This window comes from Argiope bruennichi, chromosome 10, assembly GCF_947563725.1.
Source record: "Argiope bruennichi chromosome 10, qqArgBrue1.1, whole genome shotgun sequence".
In the NCBI taxonomy this organism is placed as follows: domain Eukaryota; kingdom Metazoa; phylum Arthropoda; class Arachnida; order Araneae; family Araneidae; genus Argiope; species Argiope bruennichi.
In genome coordinates, this window is record NC_079160.1 from 50,963,512 (window position 1) to 50,978,337 (window position 14,826).

Below are 14,826 nucleotides of genomic sequence, written 5' to 3' on the forward strand. Positions count from 1 at the left end.
GCTAGCATTATATTTTACAAAACAAAGAGAGCTAGATAGATTTAACGTCTGTAATGCAGACGCCTACCAAATTTTGAGCCAAATCCAACAAGGAGTTTACTGTCTATCGGTCTATAATTTCAGAAGCATGTAAATGCAATAATTCAAAAACATAATGACTTAAATATTTCAAATTTGGTAGGAAATAATTTTTGTGACTACAAGTACAGTTTCATGTCAAATTTTTGTTTTAATCGACTGAGAAAAACCTTCTAAAACATAAATTCGATTTTTGCATACTATTAACGGCATGCCAGGGATTCATCGCCAAATTTCTCCCATCGATAAAACGATAGATTCAGTAAAAGTGCTAAATTCAAGCCAAAAGTTAATATTTCGTAACTATTGGACACCAGTGCCATGCAAGGAGTTCTCTGAGATAAAACTTTTATTAGAGAGTATGCGAGAAAGTTTTAGGGAGCCCTCTACCACTGGTTTTCGTTTGCGTACTAATTGATACATAAGTTGTGCCAATAGAATTTTTTCACTGGTACTGGTGAGCTGGTATAGATACTGTACTTGTAGAATTTTTTTTCTCTCTTTTGCCATCTGGTATACCTACTGTAGCTGTAGAATTTTTTTTCTCTCTTTTGCCATCTGGTATACCTACTGTAGCTGTAGAATTTTTTTTTCTCTTTTTTGCCATCTGGTATACCTACTGTAGCTGTAGAATTTTTTTTTCCTCTTTTTTGCCATCTGGTATACCTACTGTAGCTGTAGAATTTTTTTTTCTCTTTTTTGCCATCTGGTATACCTACTGTAGCTGTAGAATTTTTTTTCCTCTTTTTTGCCATCTGGTATACCTACTGTAGCTGTAGAATTTTTTTTTCTCTTTTTTGCCATCTGGTATACCTACTGTAACTGTAGAAATTTTTTTCTGTTTTTTGCCATCTGGTATACCTACTGTAGCTGTAGAATTTTTTTCTCTTTTTTGCCATCTGGTATACCTACTGTAGCTGTAGAATTTTTTTTTCTCTTTTTTGCCATCTGGTATACCTACTGTACCTGTAGAATTTTTTTTCCTCTTTTTTGCCATCTGGTATACCTACTGTAGCTGTAGAATTTTTTTTTCTCTTTTTTGCCATCTGGTATACCTACTGTAGCTGTAGAATTTTTTTTCCTCTTTTTTGCCATCTGGTATACCTACTGTAGCTGTAGAATTTTTTTTTCTCTCTTTTGCCATCTAGTATACCTACTGTAGCTGTAGAATTTTTTTTCCTCTTTTTTGCCATCTGGTATACCTACTGTAGCTGTAGAATTTGTTTTTCTCTTTTTTGCCATCTGGTATACCTACTGTAACTGTAGAATTTTTTTTCCTCTTTTTTGCCATCTAGTATACCTACTGTAGCTGTAGAAATTTTTTTCTCTTTTTTGCCATCTGGTTACCTACTGTACCTGTAGAATTTTTTTTCTTTTTTTTGCCATCTGGTATACCTACTGTAGCTGTAGAATTTTTTTCTCCTTTTTTGCCATCTGGTTACCTACTATACCTGTAGAATTTTTTTTCTCTTTTTTGCCATCTGGTATACCTACTGTAGCTGTAGAATTTTTTTTCTCTTTTTTGCCATCTGGTATACCTACTGTAGCTGTAGAATTTTTTTCTCCTTTTTTGCCATCTGGTTACCTACTGTACCTGTAAAATTTTTTTTCTCTTTTTTGCCATCTGGTATACCTACTGTAGCTGTAGAATTTTTTTTCTCTTTTTTGCCATCTGGTTACCTACTGTACCTGTAGAATTTTTTTTCTCTTTTTTGCCATTTGGTATACCTACTGTAGCTGTAGAATTTTTTTTCTCTTTTTTGCCATCTGGTATACCTACTGTAGCTGTAGAATTTTTTTCTCCTTTTTTGCCATTTGGTATACCTACTGTACCTGTAGAATTTTTTTTCTCTTTTTTGCCATCTGGTATACCTACTGTAGCTGTAGAATTTTTTTCTCCTTTTTTGCCATCTGGTTACCTACTGTACCTGTAGAATTTTTTTTCTCTTTTTTGCCATCTGGTATACCTACTGTAGCTGTAGAATTTTTTTTCTCTTTTTTGCCATCTGGTTACCTACTGTACCTGTAGAATTTTTTTTCTCTTTTTTGCCATCTGGTATACCTACTGTAGCTGTAGAATTTTTTTTCTCTTTTTTGCCATCTGGTTACCTACTGTGCCTGTAGAATTTTTTTTCTCTTTTTTGCCATCTGGTATACCTACTGTAGCTGTAGAATTTTTTTCTCCTTTTTTGCCATTTGGTATACCTACTGTAGCTGTAGAATTTTTTTTCTCTTTTTTGCCATCTGGTATACCTACTGTAGCTGTAGAATTTTTTTCTCCTTTTTTGCCATCTGGTTACCTACTGTACCTGTAGAATTTTTTTTCTCTTTTTTGCCATCTGGTATACCTACTGTAGCTGTAGAATTTTTTTTCTCTTTTTTGCCATCTGGTTACCTACTGTACCTGTAGAATTTTTTTTCTCTTTTTTGCCATCTGGTATACCTACTGTAGCTGTAGAATTTTTTTCTCCTTTTTTGCCATTTGGTATACCTACTGTAGCTGTAGAATTTTTTTTTTTTTTTTTTTGCCATCTGGTATACCTACTGTAGCTGTAGAATTTTTTTCTCCTTTTTTGCCATTTGGTATACCTACTGTACCTGTAGAATTTTTTTTCTCTTTTTTGCCATCTGGTATACCTACTGTAGCTGTAGAATTTTTTTCTCCTTTTTTGCCATCTGGTTACCTACTGTACCTGTAGAATTTTTTTTCTCTTTTTTGCCATCTGGTATACCTACTGTAGCTGTATTATTTTTTTTCTCTTTTTTGCCATCTGGTTACCTACTGTACCTGTAGAATTTTTTTTCTCTTTTTTGCCATCTGGTATACCTACTGTAGCTGTAGAATTTTTTTCTCCTTTTTTGCCATTTGGTATACCTACTGGAGCAGTAGAATTTTTTTTCTCTTTTTTGCCATCTGGTATATTTACTGTAGCTGTAGAATTTTTTTTCTCTTTTTTGCCATCTGGTATACCTACTGTAGCTGTAGAAATTTTTTTCTCTTTTTTGCCATCTGGTATACCTACTGTAGCTGTAGAATTTTTTTTTCTTTTTTTGCCATCTGGTATACCTACTGTAGCTATAGAATTTCTTTCTTTCTTTTTTTTTGCCATCTGGTATACCTACTGTAGATGTATAATTTTTCCTTTTCCTTAAGAGATGGTACAGATGCTGTACTTGTAGAATTTTTTCCCTCTTCCTTGCGAGCCAATAGAAATGCTGTCACTACAGAATTTCCCTTCTTCTTTGTGATCTGATTCAGATGCTGTACCTGCAGAATTTTTTCTCTTCCATACGAACAAATGTATTTGTATCAAAACTAGGTCTTCTTAAACTGTGTGTCCCGACCTTCCCCCTTAGAGTCGTACTTTGTAATATTAGGATATCAAAAAATATTCAGCGACTTCTCTATCCATATTCTTCAATATTAATGAACTAAATCTTTTAAGGAAAGCAAATTGAGACTCTTCATCAAAACTCACTTAATATTTATCATTGTTTGAATTTCATTTCATTAAAAGATTTATTAGCGTTTGTGGATTGTATATATTTGTGAAAATCATTTTTTCGGATGGAAATGAGGTCGCACTTATATTTTCCCACTTGCAAAGAGGCTGTGAGTGGAAAAATATGTATGAAGATCTGCTCTAACCAATAAGGAACCCACGGCACTAATTAATTTACGCCAACAGAACTGATCTATACTGAGACTTATGAATTAAAGATATTGACAGTCTGTATATGAATAAAGCCCGCGGGTCATAAAAAAACGGTGCAGACACAAAATGTGTTCAAGACGAAAAGAAACAAAGCATAAAATATGACACATGTACAATATTACTCAATGAGATATAGGAAATGCTTTCAGAAATTAATAAAGAATACATGCCTCGTATAGAAAGAAAATTGACAATGTACGGTTTGTAAAAAGGTTAATAGGTTATATGCTTATCATGTGCTACAAAATAAAAAATGAACCTCCAGCCATGCTGAGCTATAATTTATATAGCTAATCTTGTAACAGACAGTCTGGCTATTGATATAATACTAAATTTAATAACGGATTTAGGAAAAGATATGTTTCAACCCTTTGCCCGAACATATTCTTTGCATCCGCAATTGAATATCCTTAAGAAGAAGTGTTCTTATCTTTGGAATGTTCGTTGAAGATGATAGCACGATGATAAAACGGCCATTCCATTCTAAGCTATAACCTAAGATAATCGATTGAATAAGGGGATATAGAATCTATTTATGAACCAAAATCAAATATTTGACGTGCTTTATATTTTTTGTCCATGGTACTAATACATGAAAGGTGTCTTTTCGTGTTGAATCGAATGAGGTATGTCAAATTTGTTTTTGACTTTCTTCCTTTATTTCCTATTGTTTGAGAGACAAAACACATCACTGAGAATTTTGACTCCAAATAGTGAAAGGTGGTGGTCTCATTGAGAAGTGTACGGTCACTTTATTATTCTTAAACATTTTATGACCACGGTTGAAACTAATGAACGTGGGAGACGGGGGAGGGAGGGATCAAAACATTAGTCGATATTTTATATGAAGATAATTATCATTAAAAAATGATTTCAGAGGTCCACTTAATTCACAGTTGTTAAAAATTCAGGTTTAAAAAACAGAAATATTTGCATTTAAATAAAATTCTGTACTATTCCAGCAATTTCAAAAATGGGTGGTTATACGTGTCTTTACATAAATTGTGCACTTGAGAACAGATACTCTTTGGAATTTTTTTAGTTATCAAATTTTACAGTGAAGTGTATGTGCTCACTTGAGTTATAAGATCCAAAGAATAATAGGAGACAATTTCCATACGGTAATAATCCAGATCAGGACATAATTTTCATAGGATGACGTGTTTAACATGTTCAAAAATTGGTTGATAGATTCTTACTTCAAAAATAAATTCTTGCCGATTTGAAGTCCTAATTATTTGTCGAACTCTCGTTTAACCTATGTTTATTGAAATAAATACATTTTCCAACGGTCAATTGTTTGATTTGCTACATTAACGCCCATTTTGAACGTGCATAATGGTTATTCGGATGCGAACCTCATCATTTTGAAATAGAGTCGGATGACATCTGAGTCTGCGCTTCTATCTCTCAAGTTCCAAGTCGCACCAACGTGAATATACTTGACCAATGACAAAATAAGTGCACACCAGGCTCATATTCATGATTGATTTTGCGTAAATTTCACTCATTGACCTCAAAACCAAGATTGCCATCACGATTTAATTACTCTGACAGTTATATTAGTTAAAAATCAATTACATATAAAGCAATTTCTTTTTTTATTGTGTCAAAACTTTAGCAATAATTTGCCTTTTTCTTTGTCATCCTGTATAATATTCCAATAAAAATATTTAGGTGACAGAAAAAAAATGTAAAATTATCTTACAAGAATATGGATACCTCATCTCAATTAACCTAATTCATAAACAATTCTACTAAGTCATAAACTAATTCTGCGAACTACATGATAACTCTTCATCATTAACAACATCATTATCAACCTTTTTTTTTTTTCCACCATGCTGTCGATCCACCCTGCGAGAAGAGGACTTGTTGCTGTTTTGGCGATCGAAATCCTCTGCCAAAGAGTGTCGCAGGGTGTGGTAATGCGCCTTTCTATATTTGCTCCAGGAACTGTGCGGCGAAGCTATTTTTAGCTCCGCTTCCCGAAATAGCCCCGTCATGGGGCGCTAATGCCTCCCGCTCTTGTTTGTTGTTGGCAGCCTCCCTTTATTGACAGTGTCAGCTTGTTACGGGAGAAAGGGGGAGGGGATGGCAGAGAAAACCGCAGCGGACTCTCCAGTCGATTACTTCTGGGAAAAGGATCTTGTTTTTGATCGAATATTCAATAACCAAAAATAGGATTTGAGAGGGAAGGGAAGTAATTGAATGGAATAGTTTTCGAATACCTATGATATTTCAAACGCGGTTAGCGAATATGAATAAGTAATTCCATTCTGATTTATTGTACGATGCTGCCATATGCTGTGGTTTTACAAGAGAATTAATCGAATCAAGGCCTTTTTTTTCACGTATTATGGCATAGTGATTATTTAATTTAGTTTAATTTTATTAAAATATTGCTCTGAAGCAACTTAAGGATTATTTTGGAATGAACTTCATAATTTTGAACAATGATCGATAACGAGGACAAATCCTGATCCTGTATCTCCTTCTCCAAGATCATTTGATCCCAAAAGATTACCTTACATGGCTGTTCTTCGATTCCGAATATAGAATCCACCATATCAGAAGGTCATAATTTTACTATAAGTCAAATACGCTGAAGGAAAAAAAAATGTTGTCAAAATTATTAGAATTTATGGTCTAAGCAAGGCAAAACATAACTGGGAGCTTTCAATATTTAGTACTTGAAACCCTCCAATAACTAAAATAAAATATTTTCAGTTAAATAATTTATAAAAGGGCACAATATTCTATTTTCAAATACAAAGTCTGGTTCCGAAATGAATGGGTTGCGGGTTTTAACCCAGAGATCAGCCATGTTAAGTGAACCTATCAGTGAGTAATTCCGAGTTTTGTTTAGTTGTTGGATGAATCTTTCAGAAACGATGCCAATCAATTAAAAAATATGAAGATTTCTTTAATTATGCACATTAATTATGTATAATTTAAATATAACGCATCCCATTATCATTTTTTGAAATCAGCATTAGAATGTTAAAAAATGTTATCTTCATGTGTTTTACTATTTTAGAAAATATTTGAAATTCAGAATCAGAATGAGATAAATTCAAACAACATATCTATGTTCTGATTGGGGGAAGTTTTAAGTTCAGTATCGTTACATTAACGTATCATTTTGAAACCTAAAGAAAGCTGTGTTGGGATAAATCATATCATGTCGAATCATATTATATCGGACATCATCATCATCCCCAAATTTCCACGCCACATCAACACTGAAATATCCGATCCAGAACGGCATAATGAGAAATCAATTTACAAAACTCCAATCCTGACCTGGATTTCTATAATCAATTCACCACGGAGAGTTTGGAATAGAATTACAAAACGATCAATATTTTGATTTTGTGAAAGTGAGTCGAAAATACATGAAGATTCGGAATAAAATGATCCTGTTTTAAACAATCCTATGAATAGTATATGAATGTCCTGAAGCAAAATAAAGGGTGCCTCAAAATTAAAGCAAGATTTAAATTTGGCACCATTCGTGCAATAAAGTACTGGCAATCCTATTAAAAAAACCATTTGACCAATTATAGTTCAGTGTTACTAAAAAGGGAGCGTTACACGATAGAACAACGTGTTTTCAATACTTAACAATATTTCAACAATAATAAAAGTCTGGCGTTCAAAAATTTGAGAATTGGCCCCTTAGATCGAGTGATTTAATGCCATTTGATTTCTTTTTATGGGGTTATTTGAAGTCTAAGGTCTATGCCAACAAGCACACAAGCACGCGTGCATTGAAGGAGGAAATTCAAAGCTGCATCAACGAAATTCAACCACATTTACGTAAAATAGTCATGGAAGTTATCGACAAAAGAGACCATATGTGCAAGCGAAGTCGCGGACGCCATTTGCTCTATGTGTAATTCCATACATAGCCCTATCCTGTGTATTTTACAATTCAATAAAAATATAACAATTTAAAGGAAAAAAAATGTGTTTTTTATTTAATTCAAATCTTGCGTTAACATGTTGTTCTAACGTGTAACGCTCCATTTTTACTAACCCTAAACTTTCAGTTACCTACACTTTACTGCACGAATGAAAGCAAATTGAAATCTTGCGTTAGTTTTGGAGCACCCTTTATTTTCCACTGTGAGGATTGCGGTGATCTCGTCTAGGTTATGGAACTTCAAGATTCTAAACTCTCCACCCGATCTCGCCAAATATTAGCCATATAAGTGATTCTGGTAACGTTAAATCTAACATCCAGAATTAAATGCTCTCCCTGACTTAGAAATTTGAAGAATTATTAACTCAGATGCCGTGTTCATTATCTGACTACATTTTAAAATTGTGAAATCCATCTAAAAATAGTCCAAACAGAGCATTAATGAAACTAACCAATATAAATTATTAAACCATTGACAGTTAAAATGGAACGTCGGTTAATTTAATATCCGATTATGATACTCTCAGTGAAAAGCAAAAGAAGAAACACTGTGGCTTAGAAGTCCTGGAAATCATATTGTATATACGCAAAAAAATAAGAATTTATTCGGAAATTATTTTATATGGCCTTTTACTATTAAATCATCCTTTTTTGTATGTTTAATTTATGTTTTATTTAATTTAGTTTAGTTATATTAACGTCCCGTTTCAAAGCAACACTAGGGCTATTTTGGGACGGACCTCGTCATTTTGAACAGTGGTCAGATGACGAGGACGACACCTGAGTTGTCACTTCTTTCTCCAAACATTAACTAAAAGAAAGGGGATTTTGTGAACAGAAAAGTAATGTCTATCCACACCGGGAAATAAATCCGGGCTTCCTAGGTGAAGGCACCTCATCACAGCAATCCTAAACAATTGAAAAGTCGGAAATCTGTATCTGATTGTAACAACTCTTTAAATCTAATAACCATACTTTAAGCTACTCCATATTAGAAAAGTAATTCTTTTTCACTTTTGCCGCATATAATGTAGAAAGAAACAAATTTGAGAAATTCATTCTTTTCTGCAGTTTTGGATTTAAGCCTCAGATTTGCAAAGATGGAATTTGAACATCAGTTTCCATTCACTTCCTGCTTGCTGAGGATTTCGAAATTGTGCTCACTTGTGTGCTTTTGATGATAGTGTACTATTCTAATTTTTTCCAGAACTTATTTGACAATTAATCTGTCAAATTAATCATGTCTTGATTCTGTACTGGTGGCGTCATCTGGATGCAAAATAGAGAACCATTTCTTGCAAAATTCCTTAATATTTATAATTAATTGAATTAGAAATTAACAAATAAATAAGTAGAAAATAATTAAAATAAAACATTAGACTTTTTAAACATTACTAAAAGTGCAATTGTGAAATTTGTTTTTATTAAACTTCTAAATGTATTTAATTAAATTTAAAAAAAAAATTGAAAAAATATTAAAAGGGGTTCATTAAATATTAAAAGGGATAACATTGCGAAATCGAATAATGTATGTTAAAAAAAATTATTTCCCACACCGGGAATTGAACCCGGGCCTCCTGGGTGAGAGCCAGGTATCCTAACCACTAGACCATGTGGGACTCGTTTAGGGACTGTTAACGTTAAATGAGTTATTTTCAGTAATAATAAAACAAATTCATATAAATGACAGAGGAAAATAAGATTTGAACCTCGGAATTGGAGAATCTTGGATTCGAGACCTGATTTAATAAAAACATCCATGATGAATGCACACATGCAATTTGACATTTAGGGTGAAATCTTCTCATATTGTATATGATATTGATATGTGAAGAGGATCATGCATGTTCAGATACTGTCTTTCTCCTTTTACAAAGACTCAAAATGGCGAAATCTATAACTAAATAATCTTTGTCTTGCTTAAAAATCAGATATTAATATGATTAAACTATGCTAAATTTCCGACCATGAAAAAATTGTCATTTGATGAACACATTCTATTAAAATCTATACCTACCCATCCGTGATTACTGTCAGCAGTGACTACTGTTCCTCTTTGAAGCAATGCAGGACTATTTTGGGACGCGCTTCGTAATTTTTAATGCGGGCAGAAGAGAAAGTCGACACCTAAGCTGGCACTCTTTTTTCATGCTTTCTTGCCACGCTAGCAGGAGGATATTTGGTCCCAATGGATTTAACATGCTCTAGGCTCTTCTAGTCGGTGGTTCTTCGATGAAAATGGATTTTGAATCTGGAATCCTGTTACCTCGAAGCCGATTCTTTATACTAGGTCAATGCACCCCAAAACGCCAATATAGTGTAATTACTACTCAACACCACCATATCAAAATGACGTAAGACCATCGTAAAGGCTTATTTCGGTTTCTGAAAAGAATCCAGCATCCAAGATGTATTTCCCATGATGATTAATATGACGTTACAGATACAAAATAAACGTACCCATATACCATTTAATGCATCACTGAACTTTGTCTCATTCTACTCTGTGACTTTTTCTCCTATGAAATTGCCTATTCCAAAAATGTGTCTTGATTGTTAAATTGGAGCAGCATGCGTATCATGTGAGTATGAATTAAATCAATATTTTATTCCGGCCGATGCAAGAATTTGGAAAATGTTTTAATGCAATTTGCGAATAATTTTTCAATTATTCAAATGTTTCCTAGAATTCTTCAAATAGCTAGTACATAAATACAAACTAACGTGTTGAGTCAGATACTCCTTCATTGATACCTAAATCGGCAGACCCTTTCCAAAATTTCAAACCATATCAACGGAAGAGGGTTTGATAATAGACAAATCTAAAGTCCTAGAGCCCCGTTTATACAATTTATCTTTTGTGAAATGAGATACAGAACCCAAGATCATTCCAGGCTAAAATCGAGAGTTTTTTGAAGTTATCCGAGATTAATTAAAATGTCGAAGCCCTAAAAGATAAAATTTGTGTATGTTACGCAAAGCAATGTTAATTTTCAGTTTCTTAAAAGCTATATAAAGGCTATTTCAGGACAGATATGGGCAGTATGGTCAACTAATCAGAACGAAATTTGTGTCCTCATTTACCACGTCACACGTTAAGTTTGATTCTCGATGACAGATTTAACCCTTTCTAGGACCGTGGGAAGTATGCTTCCCACCAAATTTATCAATCTTTGTATGAAATTATGTAGGTTGGCATAAGTTCTGACAAATTTTTTTAGAAAGACAGAAACTTAGATGCTTTAGTTCTTTATCTCACACAAAATGTTGTGTCTTGGTTTGTAACTTAATTATTAATTAACCAAATTAATTAATTAATCAAATCAAATTAAATTTATCTAATAAGCTAAATGAATCCCTTTCCTTATTCTAATTTCAAGCCTAGAAATATTTTAACATAATATGACTAGAAAAAAATGGCCCTTTAAAGGGTTAATGTGAACATACATAAATGATTTTCAGTAGAATGTCAAGAATATGATCCTCTACATCTGTGTCTCAAACTTTACCATCTGAGAAATGATGCTTCAAAAATGAATCCAAAATTGATATTATTAAACGGATTTCAAGTTATACAACAGTCTGCGCGTTGTGTCCCACATGGTCTAGTGGTTAGGATACCTGGCTCTCACCCAGGAGGCCCGGGTTCAATTCCCGGTGTGGGAAGGCAAGCTTCTTTTCCTGCTTGTTGTTTTCGTTTTTTCAATGATTTAATAAAATAAATATTATTAAAAATTATTTAACAAAATAAATGTTTTATTAAATAAGTTTAATAAAATATTTATTACATTAAATTTAAAACGAATTTTATAATCCCACTACAAGTAGAGAAGTAAAAAGTATATATTTTTTAATTTTAATTATTTCCTGCTTTATATTTTTTATTTTATAATTTATTTTCATTATCAAATCATTTTTTTTTTTTTTTTGCAAATACGCAACCAGATAGCGCCACTATTGCAGAATCAAAACATGATTCAATTAGTAGATTAACTGACACATAAGTTCTGAAAACATTAAAAAGAAAGTGTTCTGTTATGAAAGAAACAGACAAATGTATAATATTCCATTAGGAAATAAAATAAAAATCGATTCAGTCTTTTCACATTTCCAACAAGTCAAAAATAAAGACATGTAAAACTGCAGAAAAGTAAGCATTTCATAAATTTGTCCCGTAACTACATGAATTTACAATTAAACTTCTTTTCTAACAACATATAGAAGCCTAAAGAATAATTATTAATCTTAACGAATTATTTGATTGACTAATAGATTTTCAATTATGCAACTGTGTAGGACCATGTGGTTATGGGGGGGGGGGACTGCTGGCAAATCAGTTAAAATGTTATTAGTATTTTTCGAAAAAAGAAAAAAAACATGTTTGTAAGAAATGCAAATTCTATAAATTATGAAATATTATGGCTGTAATATGTCCTTACTTAGATATATTAATCATTAATTATTGTTACATAAAATAAAATAGACATAATTACATAGGTATAGGAATATTAAGTATTCATTATACATGTCATATTACTTTACATTTGAAGTGGTCTGAAAAATATAGCAATTTTTAAATTTAATATATTAAATTTATTATTTCCTTATAATATATCATAATAATTAAATGCATTTACTTATATATAAGTTATTTATATATTAAATACATTTACTTACATTATCTTATCATTAAGTAATTATCATAGCTAATTTTTCAAAAATTTAATTTTTTAGAGTTTAGTTATTTTTTGCATGACATACACATTAAAATTAATAAATTTAAAAATGCAGATTTGCACAAAGTTAAAATAAATTATTATCGCGTTGATTTCGTTAAAAATTCATTTGAAATTTGTAACAAATACTAAAGGAGAATCAAATATTATTGTCTAATTATTAAAAAAAGAGCCTCATAATATTAACCTCTTAAATTCACGAAATGCCTAATTCGCAACTGATTTTAATATTTTATTTTTTTCTCATTTTCAGAATTAATTTTTGGCCGGTGTTGCATTTGAAAAGATTAAAAATAAAAACATAAAATCGGTTTCTTAAAAATCATACCATTGTTGGCAAATTTAAGTGACAATTAATTACAAATTTTCAAGTAAAATAAAATCTGAAAAAAAAAATAGCGTGCTTCTAAAGTTAGATTCTTATCAAATTTGGTACCAAATCTCTCAAAGGGTTGAATGTCTATCAGTCCGTACTTTCACATGCATATATATATGATACCACAAAAAATGCAATAATCTAAATAATTAAAATTTGATATGTGATCTTACTGTATAATATTACTATATACTGTACTGTATATTATTATATACTGTATAATATTTTGATTTCAATCGATCGAAATAAAGTAGACAAAATAAATACTGGATTTCTGGTACTTGTGATAATAGCCTTATGCCAGTAATTAATTGCAAAGATTGCAGGTTCGATACAGTAAAAACGTCAGATTCATACTAAAGATCAATATTCCTTAACTGTTGTCTGCCGATGGCATATAGTTAATGCACAAGTACAGTATTTTTTTGTTTGTTTGTTTTTTGCTATTATTACGAAGCATTCGTTATATGCAGGACACTGAAAATAATAATCTGAGCTGTCGTGACCTTCATAGCTCTATTAGAAGCCCAAGATTTTATGTGGGGAGAGAGGAATAACATTGTGGCGTTTTGTTATGCTCGAGGATAGAACCTGGGACCTTGTGATTCGCAGCCCAGTAACATGACAACGATACAAAAGCAATTGCTCGTGTAGCGTAGCTGTTAACTGGCTTATAAGCTTACACTACAACATCTTTATAAGACAATATACGAGAAACTTTCGGAGAGACCATTCTCCCATGTTTGGTGTACAACCAATCTGAGGAGTTTTAATAAATTTTTCACTCCAAATCTTCGTCAGATTGTAGCCGCGGCAAACGTGGCTCTAATATATCTTATGTGATTAACTATACTTCGATAAAATATTACATCAAAAAAAATGTGCAATTGTCGAAAAAAAAATGATTTCAAAGAACACTTGTCCTTTAGCAAATGTTCTTTGAGACCATTTTTTTCTAAAATTAAAATATTAAATTGAAATCAATTCTAAATTTAAAATCCTCAGGATTATACATTTACCTGAAAGTCGTCATGCATTTTCACCAGATTCATCTAAGATCTGAGGGAAGTATTATGACATATGGTTGATAAGTCAGTTTTTATTCTTTTATTTCTCATTTCTTCTCTTTTTGTTTATTAATTTTATTCTCTTCTGTGAACTCTTTGGGTTTTAGACATTTTGGTGGCATTTCTAAATTTTAATTGAAATTTATCGTGGAATGGAAACGCAGTGTATACCAGCTTTTAATTTGTAATAAGTTTATTTCATAAATTGGGAACTGTTAGTTTATTTATTATGTGTTTTGTCAATTATCATTGTTAGTAATACTTATACTTGTCTTTTATATAAAATACTGGAATAAAATTGTATAGAATTGATATACAAGGTCTGTGTCTCATGAGGGCATTTGCATTTCTTCTAGGACATGGTCATTAACACTTTCACTACCATGTTAGTCAGCGGTAACTGACACTGTGCTTTCCATTCGAATCGCATCAGTCATCGATGACCGACAATATATTCTCCTTTCAGGTCATATCCATTACCAGAGAATGATAGTAGTAGTATGACCAGTACTATATTTTCATTTTGTACCATGCCTTTACCAATGGCTGACAGTATATTTTTCTTTCATGCCACATCAATCACTGATGACTGGCACTATATTTTCTTTTCAGATGTGTCATTCACCGATGATTGCCAGTATACTTTTTATTCAGGTCTTTTCAATCACCATGACTCACCCTGTAGATTTCTTCCCGATCACGTCAGTCACCGATGACTGATATTATATTTTTCTTTTCGGACCTCTTCAGTCATCAATCACTGGTTGTATCCTTTTCGTCCAGGCCACTTCAGATATCGGCGAAAGATATCATATTTTCCTTTCGGGTCACGTTAGTCACCAAAGACTGACTGTATACTTTTCGCTCAGGCCCCATCAGTTAACAGCGACTTATACAGTATTTTCTTTTCGAGCCACATTAGTCA

General features: G+C 32.2%; 2 non-coding genes across 2 annotated transcripts; one reads left to right on the forward strand and one right to left on the reverse strand.

Annotated features, from left to right (window-relative positions):
* Positions 1-9,269: 9,269 nt before the first annotated feature.
* Trnae-cuc (transfer RNA glutamic acid (anticodon CUC)) lies at positions 9,270-9,341 on the reverse strand. Its single transcript has one exon. It is a non-coding gene; the product is annotated as a tRNA-Glu (tRNA).
* A 1,975-nt stretch (positions 9,342-11,316) lies between these two features.
* On the forward strand, positions 11,317-11,388 carry Trnae-cuc (transfer RNA glutamic acid (anticodon CUC)). The gene has a single exon. It is a non-coding gene; the product is annotated as a tRNA-Glu (tRNA).
* The last annotated feature ends 3,438 nt before the right edge of the window (positions 11,389-14,826 follow it).